A 15,738-nucleotide genomic window follows, 5' to 3' on the forward strand; every position below is an offset into this window, starting at 1 on the left:
TACACAATGTCAGTGGTTCAAAGACACCACCGTAGCATCGTAGTTTCCTCGCTTCGATTCGCGTGAGATGGTCGCAATGTTCCAACAAATGGCTAGTAATGTGCCTACTCAAGTCCCAATACAGACACCAGTGGTATAACCACAGTCTCCTACTAGGCAGTATGATAAATTGATGAAGTATGGGGCTACAGAGTTTAAGGGGACAGTAGATCCTCTAGAAGCTGAACAGTGGTTAGAGAGGATGGATAGGGTATTCAAGAAACTACATTGCACGGAGGAGCTCAGATTTGAATACTCTATATCTTTGCTACAGGGGGATGCTTATAACTGGTGGAAAACCATTCCCCACAGTCTGGTAGAACCTGCAGTGTTAATAAGGAATGACTTTCTCAGGGAATTTAGACAAAAGTATGTCCCTGATACTTATGTAGACCAAAAGCTACAAGAGTTCCTAAGTCTGAAACAGGGAAGCAGATCAGTGGCTGAGTATGTAAGAGAATTTTCCCACCTAAGCCATTATGCAGTAAGTCTACTTTCTACCAGCAGGGAGAGATGCAAGAGGTTTGAAACTGGATTGAAGCCTAGTATCAGATTACAAGTAGTCGGCTTCAAACACACTAACTTTTCTAAACTTATTTCTCAAGCCCTAGAGTTGGAAAGAATTGAGTCTGAAGCAGCTACTGAGAAAAAGAAATCAGAGAAAACAAAGAAAGAGGGAAAACCAGTAGAACAGAGTTCCAGTGGTCCTACTGGAAAGAGGAAGAATCATGGGGGACATGGCAGAGGTGGCAAGAAGTCTGGTAAGGGAAGATATTTAGGACAGAAGTCTCCTCTATCTGGTCAGCAGAGTACTAGAGGTTCCTATCCTCCCCGCTAATGTGAAACTTGTGGAAGAAATCATGGTGAGATATGCTATAAGGCTATTGGAGCCTATTATAACTGTGGAGGCACAGGACACTTTGCCAAGGACTGCACCAGTAGTCGCAGAGTTGGACCACCTCCTACTACTGCAGAAGGGCCGATTCGAGCCACATCAGAAGTTCACAACCACCCAGTAGAGGTAGAGGCAGGGGTAGAGGTAGCCCAGCAGGTAGCCAAGGCACAGTGAAACATTCAGAGCAAGACAATGCTCCAGTCAGAGTCTATGCAATGAGACAGAGGGAAGAGGCAGAGACATCTGATGTTGTGACTGGTACCTTCTCAACTTTTAACCAAGATGTGTTTGTGTTATTGTGACACCCCTTACCCGTGTACAGTATATCCGAGTAAGCAATGTCAAACGGTGTACTGGCACACTCTATTTTACCTTAATTAATTTTTATCATAGTTTTGAATATAACTTGTGAAATATTATTTATTTAAGTTATTTATTGAAATTATAATTTATTTGAGGTTCCGAAAATTTTATAGAAAATCCGGCAGAGTACCGGCTAAAAATGGAGAAAACAGTTCTTCGGAACCTGTGAAAACACTTCCAATAATCATATTCAATCATCTCAAACTCCAATATCAAAATCTCAACATTTTTCAATTTCATTTCTCAATCATTCATCTCATGTGATAATCATGTATATATCACAGATAAACATTCACTTTTCCATTCACAAACACAATTCTTATTATTTACATGAACATCAAAATACATTTCATAAGTTCAATTACATATGAGAAAATAATTATTAGTTACAAAATATCAAAATGAAACCTAGTGTCCTACCAATGCACTGAAGATGGTGAGGTGACACGGACACTATGCAGAGCTGCAAGATGGTCTCACCCAGTCTGCGGTCTACTGGGCTCTCGATCAGTATCTCCAAAACCTACGCGTGGCAAAAGCAATGCGCTAAGCAATAATGCTTAGTGGTGCAATAATAAAATAAAAGGAAATAACAGAAAATAAATATGTATTGAATGTATCGATGTTTTACTGGTTTTGTACTTGTTATAATCATTTATTTTGTTAACTTTGTCCACTTTCATTCTTTTGGTTGCCCAAGTAACCTATACCGGACGATAATTTGGATAAGCGATTATCTTGGCGCTGGGTATCTAGTACCTCGGGCCGTCACACCATCGGTCACGTATGCATCTCCCGGTGTGCAACAGAACAGCTAATAAGCTGTAATGACAATAGGCACAAGGCCAAATATCAACACAAGGTTAGAATGGCTAAAAGCCATAAAATCACAGAATGGCATAATGCCATGTGCAGTACTGCTAACTGAACCCTATTGGCATGCCAAACTATCCAAACCAATCTTGTTAGGTATACTAGGGCATTTGATACTTTTGAATTCTTCAATTTTTGAATTTCAAGTTTTGGTATCACTATTCACCTCATTGGTCAACAAAAATGTTGACTTTTGGATAGAAAATAGGTACATTGGTTTTAACACCCCCAATGTACCACATTTTGCATTCAAAACTTGTTGGAATTAATCACCAATACCATTTTTAAGCTTAGAACTAAGGGAGCAGAATTTTCAGTTTTTGTACCCTAACTTTACTGTTCCATTAGTGACTGTTACAGTGGGAATTTGAGGAAATGGTACAAATGAAAGTTGTTCCTTATTTTGTCTATTTGAATTTCCTTTTTTGAATCACTCCATTTGGAGTTTTTTAGCTCCATTTATGGTCCAAAAACCACAGCTGGCCGGATTGCAAAACTGCAGAATTGACCATATCTATAGTGCAGTGAACAGTGACTGCCACTGCCTTGTTAGATAGGTTCTGGTCATAATTTGGGGGTAGAGTTCTTCATGAAAGTTGTTTGTCTATATCTTATCTTATTTCTGTAAAAATTTCAGGTCAATTGGGCCATTCTACAGTGAGTTATGGCCAAATAAACAGTTACTGTTCATTTGGTCATTCTGCAGAATCTGATTTCAGGGTATCCGGATTGGGGCCAATTTTTGGTCCACTTGCTTTGGTCTTTTGGGCATGGTTTCTTCAGCAAAATTGTGCCATTTTATGTCTAGTTTCATGTCCAATTGGCCAAACACCAATTGAACCTACACAGCCAAAGTTATGGCTGTCCAAGTGGGCTGGAATCACAGCCTCACCTGCTGCCCTCACTAGGCAGCATACCATTTCAGTTTGTAACACTCTAGTTCACTTCAAATTATGGTCAACTTACCTCAAATGGTCACTAATTGACCATTAGAATGTTCAATCATCATTTCATAAGCCAAGTCCAAATTTCACTCCCAAACCCTAGCTCAAATTCAAGGTTCACACAAGTTACCTTAGTTAACTAACTAATTCATTATCCTTATATTTATATACTTTAAACATGATCTCTAGTTCACTGCAAGTCTATCAAAAACACTCAATCTTGTTCCTTCCTTAGGGCTACCGAATTCTAGGATATACATACACATAGATTTTATCCACTTAATTTACAAATTCTTACTTATTTTAGGTTTCTAACATGGAAAAAGAGAGATGTATGCATAATAGGCACTAACTGATGTGGCCCAACCGCAAGTGCACGGGTCATACAAGTAATATAGAAAAGATATCGTTCCCACGAGGAGTTGTGTTAATGATTGAATCTTTGATATAAAAGTTAACTAGATTGAACTATTTTTGAAATTAAAGAAATAAATTGATGGGTATTGGAGTATGAAATCTATATGTGCAAAATTAATAATCTATCCAACAATGTATTAATTAAACAAAAATTGCATCAATTTGGAATAAGCAAGTTGAAATATGGCAAAATTAAAATGGCAAGCAATTAATTTCAATTAAAAATTAACAATGACAAAAAGGCGATTCCGGAGTTCGGGATTTCATATTCGAGCTATTTTGGGATTTTGAATTGGTTATTCAATCTTGCGGAACTTATGGTTTTTAAGGAGATTAATTCTTAAATCCTTTGAATACCCTTTCGAGTGAGATAAAGAGTTCCTTAATCAATCTAATCCTACTTTCGTGGAGTTAGAGTTAATTAAGACCCATTAGGTTCTTTAATTAATCTGTGAATCCTCTTAATCCTTAGTCTATTTCTAGATCTAAGTTAATTAAGTCTAATTTCTTGATTATCTATCACAAGGCCTTCTCCTTTCGGTGCCTCAACCATGGATTAAGAACATCACTTAATGGGATCCTACACTAAGCATGTCATTAAGCACACAAGAAATGAATAAAACTCATTAAGACCACAAAATATGGATTACCCAATCAAAATCCACAAAATATCTCAAATATTACAACCCTTACTTCAGAATCAAAATAAAACTACTCACTACCCATAATGTTTACAAGAAATTCTTAGTTTGTATGGAAATAAAGCTTTAATCTAAGCTAGGAAACAATAAACTAAACACTAGAAATGTAGGAAGAATGTAAGAAAGGAAAGAAATCTCCAAATCTGGTTGGAAATGGTGTGGAAAATGAATATGACTCTTCAGCTGCTCCTGCTCCTCTCCCTTTTTCTGCTCCTCCCTCCCTAAAATGGGAAATAAGGCTATTTATAGCATTTTTCTGACATGGAGCCCTAAAATGGTGTGTTTTAGGAGGAATTTTCTGAGGGAATCTTCTGCCAGCTCATTAATGAAACCTTTGTGGGACTGCATAAGTAGACTGCATAAGTTATGCAGTCCCTTATGCAGTTTTTGGCTGTTTCTGGTTCACTTATGCAAAACTGCATGACTTGGCACATAGGTTATGCACATTTCCGTGAGATTGCATAAGGGAGGCGTGAATCTGCATAAGCTATGCACTCTCCTTATGCACAATTCGGCAGGTGTTGGAATAGTGTTTCTTCTCCTCATGCGGATCTGCATAGCTTATGCGGTAAGTTATGCGTAATTTTGTCAATGCATATTTCCACTTGAAAACTTGTTTTTGACATCTTTGGCTATAGAAGTCACTCCACAATGGCAAAATTTCTTTTCAGTCCTTCAAAAACACCATTTTTCCTACAAAACAAAGTAAAAATTACAAATTAATCCAAAATTGACAATTATGAAAAACTAACTAAATAACTAATGAAATTAGCTAAAAGTGACTAATAATCAAATAAAATGGCTATGAAATTAAATTTAAATGATTATGCAAAATGTATGCATCAAATACCCCCAAACTCAAGCTTTTGCTTGTCCTCAACCAAACTTTAAAGTGTGATGCAATTTTTAGGGGTGCCTTATCCAAAGAGCTATGAAAATCACCTATTAAAGTAACTTAACACACCTTTAGCCATACTAGCAATCCATATACCCATCCTTCAAAATGCAAAGTATCTAATGCTTATCCAAGCTTTCACCGCTTAGCCATCAAGTCAATTATCATTCAAAATCCCCAAACCAACTAATCAAAAGAGAGAGTCATGCTCAAAAGGAATTCTAGGACAATCAATAGTCAAAGTGTCTCTATATGGAATGATGGAATTGAATGAATGAATGAATAGTTTTCCAATCCCATAGGCAAATTCCCTACTCCCATCTCCGCTAATGTAGCAAGTACTATCAAGAGATCAAAGGTCTTTTTAGCGATGTAATGGGGCTATGGGGTTCAAAATGAGGCTAAGAAGAAAGATGGGTAAAAAGGATTCAAAGCATGAGAATATTTTCAATCTTGACAACATAAGGTATACTTCTTATTTTATTATATTTTTTTCTTTTTCTCTTTTTTTTTATATATATGGAGGAGAGAAATACACAATGAGAATTGTCAAGTGCTAGCATAGTTTACAAAACACATAAAAATGGAGGGACATTTTGATACTTTAAACTTGTATCTTGCATTTTCTTTTGATGATTGTCCCTAAAAATGCCACCCCCAAACTCATTTCTTTTAATACTTTGGGTGGATTTCTTTCATTTTGAATGACAATAGTGAAAAGCACATATACTAGCACTTTTACAAGATGACAAGCACTTCTTCTCCCTTTTATTATATATTTTTTTCTTTTCTTTTTTTTTGTTTTTTGAATATGTACCTAGTATTATGAATTATTATTCTCATGAAAAGGGTTGGAGTGTTTGGTTCATTAGCTAGGTAGCAATAAGGGTTTTAAGGAAAATTAGGAATAAAAAGGCTCAAGGGGGTTTGCAAGGGTCAATTTTAATTAGGAAAAGAAAAGGGCCAAAGGTTTAAAATGAGGAGGTTTAAATCAAAGAATGCCTAATCATCTCACTTTTCAAGTACAAGCTGGTATTTTGCCTTGAAAGGTTTAGAAAATTTGTTCTAGGATTGGTGAGACATCATTTGACTACCTTATATCCAATAACTCCCTCTAAACACTCCAATCTCTAAAGGACTAGTTGGGTGGTTTTTTGGCTAAGAAGATATAGGCAAGGGATAGACACTTCAAAACCTTGCACCTCTTAGGAAACTTTCAATCCACAAACCCAACTAAAGGTAAGTCAAATCACTCTCATAGGTAACTTTTCAATACTCAAGGGATTTGGCAAAAGATTTTAATGCATGATGCATGATTCCTAAAAATGAACAATGCATTAACTAAATGGAGGAAATCTATTTGTATGCAATGTGTACAATTTCTAAGTGATGTATAATGTGTGTGTAAATGAGTTATGTATATGTATGTGTGGATGTATATGTAAAATATTTACAATATGTGTAAATGGAATGGGATGAGATGCTCTTATACTCAAAATGTGAAAACTGAAGCAAAAAATCAAAATGCACACCCCCAAACTCAAAATTAGACATTTTCCTCAATGTCTCAAGCAATGTATTATCAAAACTCAAAGCAAATAGTAATTACCAGGAATTGTGAAATGTTAAGAGCAAAAAGAAAAGGTTACCTGGTATAGAGCAGATGAGAATTCAAGAGATAATGGGAATGCATAAGTAGCTGCACAGGTTATGCAGAATAAAGTGTCATCTGCACAGTGCATAAGTAGGGTGCATAAGCCGTGCGGTTCTGCATAAGTAGCAATAAGGGCTGCACAGGCTATGCAGGACATTTGCATAAGGGGATTCACAGCCTGTGCAGTTCTCCATAAGTGGCATAAAGGGCTGCACAGGCTATGCAAAATAATTTCATAAGGGAATTCACAGCCTGTGCAGTATATTCAAAAGCTGCTGCATGATGATTAGCAAGGAAAAATGTGCAACCACAATATACAAAACAGAATATATGGACAATTATGCACAAAAGGGCAGTAAAGGCAGTGAAAATCAATGGAAAACTAATATAATGGCCATCCAATAGAACTTTAAGAAACAAACTAATTCAAAACAAACTAACAGAATTCAAAACAAACTATAATTGTTTGAACATATGTACAAAGAAAAAGTCTGACAAGTTTGAACAAAAGTAAAACAAAAACTAGTCTAGTTCTATTGTTTTGCCCTTGTCCATAGATGTTGCTAAGGGGCTGGTTGCATCTGGCTGCTGTCGAAATGATGGTGCTGTAGGAGGTGATGGAGGTGGAGGTGGCATTCCCAGAAAAATCATGAGTTTCTTCATCATCTCCTTCAATTCTTTTTGCTTGTCCCTGGTTTCCATGACAAGGTCAAATTGGTGATCATGATGATCCTTGAGGGTATCAAGACCAGTGTCAAGCTTCCTATCCACAAAGTATATATCATCACTAAGCCTTTCAAGATAGGTGAATAAGGCTTTAGTGTTGAATGCAGGAGGGGCTGTAGATGAGGAGGGTTCAGTTGTAGGAGTTGTGGGCTGAGCAGAAGCTGCTGGGGTCTCCTGTGCAGATTGAGGGGGTGGGGTAGGTTCAGTAGAGTGCTGTGGGACTGATGGGATAGGTTGGGCTTCTGGTTGTGTAGTGGGTTCAGTTTCAGCTGCTGGTTGTGCAATGTCAGAATGTGGCAAACTGAACCCTGTTTTGGATAGGTGTGCAGCATCAAAATATAAGGTGTCCACAAGTGCTGGTATTGTGTGCTCTTCAGGATTAAAACCAAAATGCTTGGCTATAACAGTTATGAGCCCACCCAAGACAATGTCGCCTATGGATTTTGTGGCAATATGCAACACATGCTCACAAAAGAAATGACCAGGAGAAACCTTGACCTTGTAAAAAGCACACCATAACATGAATAATTCAGATTTCCCCACAAACACTGTAACTAGTCCTCTCGCCCAAAATAGTGCTAGCAATCAGCCAATGAATAAATCTAAGTGCATGGTCAAGTATTTGAGAGGTTTTTGATCTGCCAGCAGAAAAAGTCTGAGGTTGGTTTGTGATAATTCTCCAAAATTGAGCAGCATTCTGAATACCCTTGTTTGCTACCTCTACCCCTGTATATGGCACTCTAAATAGCCCATCAATTGCAAAACCAAGAATGCTATGAAATTGATCTAATGATAACTCTCTATTTTGCCCCAAACATCTAAATTTCATAGTTGGCTTAAAATCTACATCATGCAATTTCAGGGTGGCAGAGAATGAGGAAATAAATTCAAAAACTAAAGCTGGGTAAACAATTTCTTGCTTGTGCACAAATTCCATCCAACCCATACCATCAAGATAGGCAACTACATTTTCAAATAAACCAAGTGACTGGAGAGAGTCCACAGAAATATACCTAGTGGGTTGCACCTTCCTTTCCTTAAGTCGTTTAAATGTTGCTTTGTGAGTTGCATCAGGAAGGGACCAAGGTAGTTTTGAGACCTGTGAGGTTGCTGACAATTGCTTTTTGCTGGAAGAGGGTGTGGAGGTTGAAGTTTTTGGCTTTTTGGGTGGAGGCTCTAACCTTGGGGTGGTGGGTGGTTCTTTGCGTTTTGAGAGAGGAGGTGTAGAGGCCATGGGTTGGGTGGATTTCGACCTGATTTTTCGTTTATACGTGGCTGTGGAGGGTGGTGGGGGTGTCTCTTGTGAAGGGGAATTAGAGTTAGGAGGTCGCATTGACAATGGCGAAACCTCGAGAGGAGAAGCTAGAGGGGAATGAGAAGGCGACTCCATAGTTCCCAATGGTGAAGATGGAGAAGGTGAGGAAGAAAAGAAAAATGCAAGAAGAGATTAGGGTTAAGGCGGCGGAAATATGCATGGAGAAGAAGGGAAAGAGGTAATGCCGGAATAAATGGGAGTGAACGGACGGTAGTGAACAGAAAAGTCGGGAGGTGGGAAAAATGGGAGTCGAAGAAAATTTTTGGATTTGGATGTGTAAGACTGCATAAGGGGATTAATGGGTGTGCATAACTTATGCACCCTGCTTATGCATGTTTCGACTTGTTTTGGACTTCAGAGAAATAGCTCATGCAAAAGTGCATAAGTTATGCACTATCCTTATGCACTGTTCGGCAAGTTTTGACTTTCAGGGAGAGTGGTCATGCAGTTGTGCATAAGCTATGCACCCTCCTTATGCAGGTCTCGGCAGATTTTGGTGTTTGGAAAATGTAGTCATGCAGTTGTGCATAAGCTATGCACTCTACTTATGCACCTCTCGGTGGGTTTTGGATTTCAGAGTTTCTGGTTATGCGAAAGTGTATAAATCATGCACCCTCCTTATACAGACTTCGGCAGAGAGAGAAAATGCAGGATTTGAAGTCATGCAAATGTGCATAAGTTATGCACCTTGCTTATGCACCATCCGGCAAGTTTGAAATTTGACAAAATGTGGCTATGCAGAGTTGCATAAGCTATGCACTATCTTATGCAGTTTGCAACAGAGATGAAAATGGTAAGAATTATGGTTATGCAGGACTGCATAAGCTATGCAGTTGCTTATGCACAATTCAACAAGATTGAGATTGCAATGGAAAATGATTTGCAAGTGTGAAAAATACCCTAGAATGAAGAAATATAATTCTATTAAGCATAAATCATGAGAAATTATCACCAAAAACACATCAATATATACAAAATCCAACAAAATTATATCACACATGCTTGTAAAAGTGAATCCTGCATAAAAGGCATTTGTGACCCATGCCATCTTGACTCAAATTCTGCAAATCAACATCTAGCACATTAAAACTCAATAAAATCTGCATAAAGTTACATCTATCCACAAATGATGAAATGAACTCTCCAAGTTATGCCAAGAAAATGCAGCATATCCACTTTGAATCCCACAATCCAAATAAGTTCAAAACTGCAAAAATGACTCACTTACCATCATATTAACATTATAAGCACAAATATTAAAAAGTTACACACCCAACCTCACCAAGAACATAAGTAATCTGCTGCAGATCCTTCTTTGCTGCAGAATTTCTTCTTCCTCTCTACATAAACTAGATAGTAGCCCCGTGACAAAGTTATGCAAAGAAAACCAATCAGTTTTTGGGAGAGTTTGAAGGACAAAATTTTCAAGTTAAGAATCACTCCCCAGTAGTTCACCAACCTTCCTCCATTGAAATACATCTACAAGGGACAAGATTCAACAATGTCAAAAATGGAATTTGGGGAGATTTAAGATAAAAAACAAAAGCAATTAAAGTAAAAGTAAATCAGCAAAAGCAAAATAAAAGGACTTGGGATGCCTCCCAAGAGGGCTAATTTATAGTCCTTAGCTGGACTTTTCATGAATTTCACTGAAAAGAGGTGAGGGATTGGAGAGCTTGTAACAGCTTGCTCCTTTTATTGGGTCTCCAGTTATGTAATGTTTCAATCTATGCCCATTAACCTTAAAATTCCTAGATTTTTCACTCTAAATTTCTATTGCTCCATAAGGGAAAACCTTAGAAACTCTATATGGACCAGTCCACCTTGATTTAAGTTTTCCAAGGAACAATTTCAATCTTGAGTTGAACAATAAAACTGAATCACCCTCTTTGAATTCCTTTTTTCTAAGAAGCTTATCATGCCAAACTTTGGTTCTTTCTTTGTAAATACGGGCACTTTCATAAGCATCCATCCTCAATTCTTCAAGCTCATTAAGTTGCAATAGTCTCTTTTCACCAGCTTGCTTAAGATCAAAATTCAAGGTCTGAATGGCCCAATATGCTCTATGTTCTAGCTCCACAGGTAAATGACAAGACTTACCATACACCAACCTAAAGGGAGTAGTTCCTATAGGGGTTTTGTAAGCAGTCCTATATGCCCATAAAGCATCATCTAGTTTGATAGACCAATCTTTCCGAGAATTGTTCACTGTTTTCTCCAAGATATGTTCGAGCTCTCTGTTAGAAACTTCAACTTGTCCTGAAGTTTGAGGGTGGTATGGGGTAGCTATCTTGTGCACTACACCATACTTCCTCATTAAGCTCTCAAATTGTTTATTACAAAAATGTGAACCCCCATCACTAATTATAGCCCTAGGAGCTCCGAATCTGCTCAAGACAAATTTCTTTAAGAATTTCACTACCACTCTAGCATCATTAGTTGGAGTTGCAATAGCTTCCACCCATTTTGACACATAGTCAACTCCAATTAGAATGTATTTATTACCATATGAAGGAGGAAATGGCCCCATAAAATCTATTCCCCAGACATTAAATAATTCCACTTCAAGAATATCATTTAGGGGCATTTGATCTCTTTTTGACAAATTTCCACTCTTTTGACATTTATCACATTCCAACACAAATTTCCTCACATCCTTAAAAAGATTTGGCCAAAAGAAACCAGCTTGCAAAATTTTGCTAGCTGTTTTAGAGATTCCAAAATGTCCTCCATAATCAGAAGCATGGCAATGTTGCATAATACTCCGTGTCTCCTCATCAGGAATACATCTCCTTATTAAACCATCACAACATCTCCTAAAGAGTAAAGGATCATCCCATCTATAAAATTTTGCCTCATGTAAAAACTTTTTCTTTTGTTGCCATGTCATTCCTAGAGGTAAAACTCCACAAGATAGATAATTCACAAAATCTGCATACCAAGGTAGTTTAGCAACAAGAGAGAAAAGTTGTTCATCCAAGAAAAACTCATCAATAGGGACTTCATCCATCTCTTCATCATCAAATCTCAGCCTACTAAGATTATCTGCAACTACATTTTCAGCTCCCTTCTTATCTCTAATCTCCAAATCAAACTCTTGTAGCATCAGAATCCACCTAATGAGCCTAGGTTTAGCCTCCTTTTACGGTAAATACCGATGGTCGCATGATCTCAAAATATAACCACCTTTGAGTCAATAATGTAAGGTCCGAACTTTTCCAATGCAAAAACAATTGCTAAAAATTCCTTTTCAGCTTGTTGCATAATTTGTTTGAGCCTCATCCAAAGGTTCTACTAGCATAATAAATAGCATAAGCCTTTTTATCCTTTCTTTGACCAAGAACAGCTCCAATTGCATAGTTGCTAGCATCACACATAATTTCAAAAGGTAGACTCCAATCGGGAGGTTGCATGATTGGTTCAGTGATAAGAGCTTGCTTCAACCTGCAAAAGGCATCCAAACACTCTTGGTTAAATACAAATGGTATGTCATTACTTAACAAATTAGACGAAGGTTTGGCTATTTTAGAAAAATCCTTGATAAAGCGTCTGTAGAACCCGGCATGTCCTAGAAAACTTCAAATTCCCTTGACATTGGTAGGAGGAGCCATCTTCTCTATCACTTCAACCATGGCTTTATCAACCTCTATTCCTCTGTTAGATACCAAATGTCCAAGCACTATCCCTTCCTGAACCATAAAATGACACTTTTCCCAGTTTAACACAAGATCAGTATCTGCACATCACTGCAAAACTTTAGAAAGGTTAGCCAAGCATATGTCAAATGAAGATCCATAAACAGAAAAGTCATCCATAAAAACCTCCATTATATCTTCAATGAAATCTGAGAAGATTACCATCATGCACCTTTGAAAAGTGGCTGGTGCATTACACAACCCAAATGGCATCCTCCTATAAGCAAAGGTTCCATATGGACAAGTGAAAGTGGTTTTCTCTTGATCATTTGGACAGATAGGGATTTGAAAAAAACTTGAGTACCCATCTAAATAGCAAAAATAAGAATGCCTAGCTAGTCTTTCTAACATCTGATCAATGAAGGGAAGTGGAAAATGATCTTTTCTAGTGGCAACATTTAATTTTCTGTAATCTATGCACATTCGCCAACTAGTCACTGTTCTGGTGGGAATTAATTCATTATTTTCATTTTTGACCACTGTCATTCCACCCTTTTTTGGGACAACATGTACTGGGCTCACCCGAGTACTGTCTGAGATAGGGTATATGATCCTTGCATCTAGCAACTTCAAAATTTCCTTTTTAACAACTTCTTTCATATTTGGGTTCAACCTCCTCTGATGTTCAATAGATGGCTTACAATTTTCTTCCAAAATAATTCTATGCATGCAAAAGTGTGGGCTTATTCCCTTAATGTCATCTATGGTATATCCTAAAACTTTCCTAAATTGTCTCAACACTCTTAACAACTTATCAGCCTCTAAGGTACTCAAGTTTGCATTTACAATTACTGGATAAGTGTTATTGGTGCCAAGAAATTCATACCTGAGCTGAGAAGGAAGTTGCTTAAGTTCTACCTTAGGTGCATCTTCTTCCTTGAATAATGGTTGCTTAGATTCTGCTTTTTCCTTTTGTGTGAGTTGAAAAACTGGAGCAGAAATGAATGGTGGACTACCCTCTAAATGTTGAGCATATGCAGCCACATGAGGGTTGTCATAGTCTATGCCTCCTCCATGAACCAAACAATTTTCAAGTGGATCTTCCGGATATCTCTTTCTGAAGTGTTCTTCAACTAGCTCATCAATGATATCAATTCTCAAGCAAGTATCAGCTTCAAAATGATGCTTCTTCATAGTGTTATTAATGTTGAAAACCAATTGATCTTCACCAACTCTAAGAGTCAATTTTTCTCCCTTAACATCAATCAATGCTCCTGCTGTAGCTAGAAAGGGTCTTCCCAAGATAATTGGAATATTAGAATCCTCCTCCATGTCCAAGATGACAAAGTCAATAGGTATATAGAACTTCCCAACCTTCAGAGGCACATTCTCCAAAATCCCTTCAGGATACTTAATTGATCTGTCAGCTAATGGAAGAGAAATGTGGGTTGGCTTAAGATCTCCCATATTGAGCTTCTCATAGATGGAGAGGGGCATAAGGCTAACACTAGCCCCTAAATCACATAAAGCTTTTGTAGAACATGATTCCCCAATGTGGCATGGAATTGAAAAACTCCCTGGATCCTTGAGCTTTGGAGGAAGTTTCCTTTGGAGGATAGCACTACATTCTTCTGTCAAAGCTACAGTTTCATGGTCTTCAATTCTCCTCTTGTTTGAGAGAATTTCTTTTAAGAATTTTGCATAAGAGGGCATTTGTAAAAGAGCATCAATAAAAGGCACATTTATGTATAGCTTCTTCAAAACCTCTAAAAACTTCCCAAATTGCTTATCAAGCTTGGCCTTTTGAAATATTTGTGGAAAGGGAAGTTGTGGCTTGTAGGGCTCTGAAGGTATATACTTCTCTTCCTTCTCTTCAATTTTCTCTTTACATTTTTCTGCACTCTCTTGTTTTTCACTCTCTTGTTTTTCATTCTCATCAATTTCTTTCTCATTTTCTCTCCTCTCACTATTTACACTTTTCTCATTTTTTTCACTCTTCTCATTATTTACAACTTTCCCACTTCTTAAAGTAATAGCTTGACACTGCTCTCTTGGGTTTTCTGGTTGACTTAGAAGTTTTCCAAAAGACTTGGTACTTGAGGAAGATGCTTGTTGTGCAATCTGATTTTCCAGCATTCTGTTATGTGTTTGCATCTGTTATAGCCTTGCTTTCATCTCTCTTATCTCCTCATCATGCTTAGTTTGGTTAGTAAGAATCTGTTGTAATAAAGCTTCTGTGGTGGAACTTTGTTCTTGCTGTTTTGGTGGAGGATTCATATTTTTCTGCTGAAAATTAGGCAATGGTTGCCTATTTTGCTGATATGGAATTCCTTGTTGCTGTTGTGGTTGAAAATTCTGATTTTGGACTTTATTTTACTGATTTCCCCATGAAAAGTTGGGATGATTCCTCCAAGTTGGATTATAAGTTTGAGAGTAAGAATTCCCCATTTGCTTGTTTCCATAATTACCAACATATGCTGCTTGCTCTCCATAGTCTTCTCCACAGCTGGCAGTTCCTTCTGCATAAGCCACTTGTTGTGAACTTCCAGATGATGATGTTGAACTAACCAACATACTTAAATCTTCCATCTTCTTAGCCAAGACATTTGTAAGTGCATCAAACTTTGCATTAATCATGTTGAATGGATCAAGATCATACATTCCAGCAGCTTGTCTCTTTTGAGTTGGAGCTGGTCCTCTTGGACTACTCCAAAGATGAGTATTCTTTGCAATTTTCTCCAGTAGCTCATAAGCTTCATCGTCATGCTTCATAATAAATTCTCCTCCTGTTTGAGCATTAATAATCCCTCTAATTGCAAGAGTAACATTTGTGTAAAAATTCTGATTTATCATCCATTTCAGAATGGCATGATGTGGGCATTGTCTTTCTAATTCCTTCCATCTCATCCATGACTCATAGAGAGTTTCATCTTCTCTTGGTCTAAAAGCTGTCATTTGGTTCCTCAATTCTTGAGTTTTTCCAGGTGGAAAATATTGTGCAAGAAATGCATCAGTGAGCTGCTCCCAATTTGTAATGGAGTTGTGAGGTAAAGAATCAAGCCAATCCAATGCTCTATCTTTCAAAGAGAATGGGAATAGCTTCAATCTTGCTGCATCATCAGACACTCCAGGTTGTTTTTGCATGTCACAGATCATAGCAAACTTCTTCAGATGTGTGTGTGGATTTTCAGATGGATGTCCTCCGAATTGAGAATTTTGAATCATTTGAAGAACTCCAAAATCCATCTTGTAACTATTTGCATCAATTCTTGGTCTTGCTA

General features: G+C 37.5%; 1 non-coding gene across 1 annotated transcript; it reads left to right on the top strand.

Moving 5' to 3' along the window:
• The first annotated feature begins 15,320 nt into the window (after positions 1-15,320).
• Positions 15,321-15,427, top strand: LOC131181754 (small nucleolar RNA R71). Its single transcript, XR_009150233.1, has one exon. It is a non-coding gene; the product is annotated as a small nucleolar RNA R71 (small nucleolar RNA).
• Positions 15,428-15,738: the final 311 nt, after the last annotated feature.

The sequence above is a fragment of the Hevea brasiliensis genome, chromosome 7 (genome assembly GCF_030052815.1).
Source record: "Hevea brasiliensis isolate MT/VB/25A 57/8 chromosome 7, ASM3005281v1, whole genome shotgun sequence".
In the NCBI taxonomy this organism is placed as follows: Eukaryota; Viridiplantae; Streptophyta; class Magnoliopsida; order Malpighiales; family Euphorbiaceae; genus Hevea; species Hevea brasiliensis.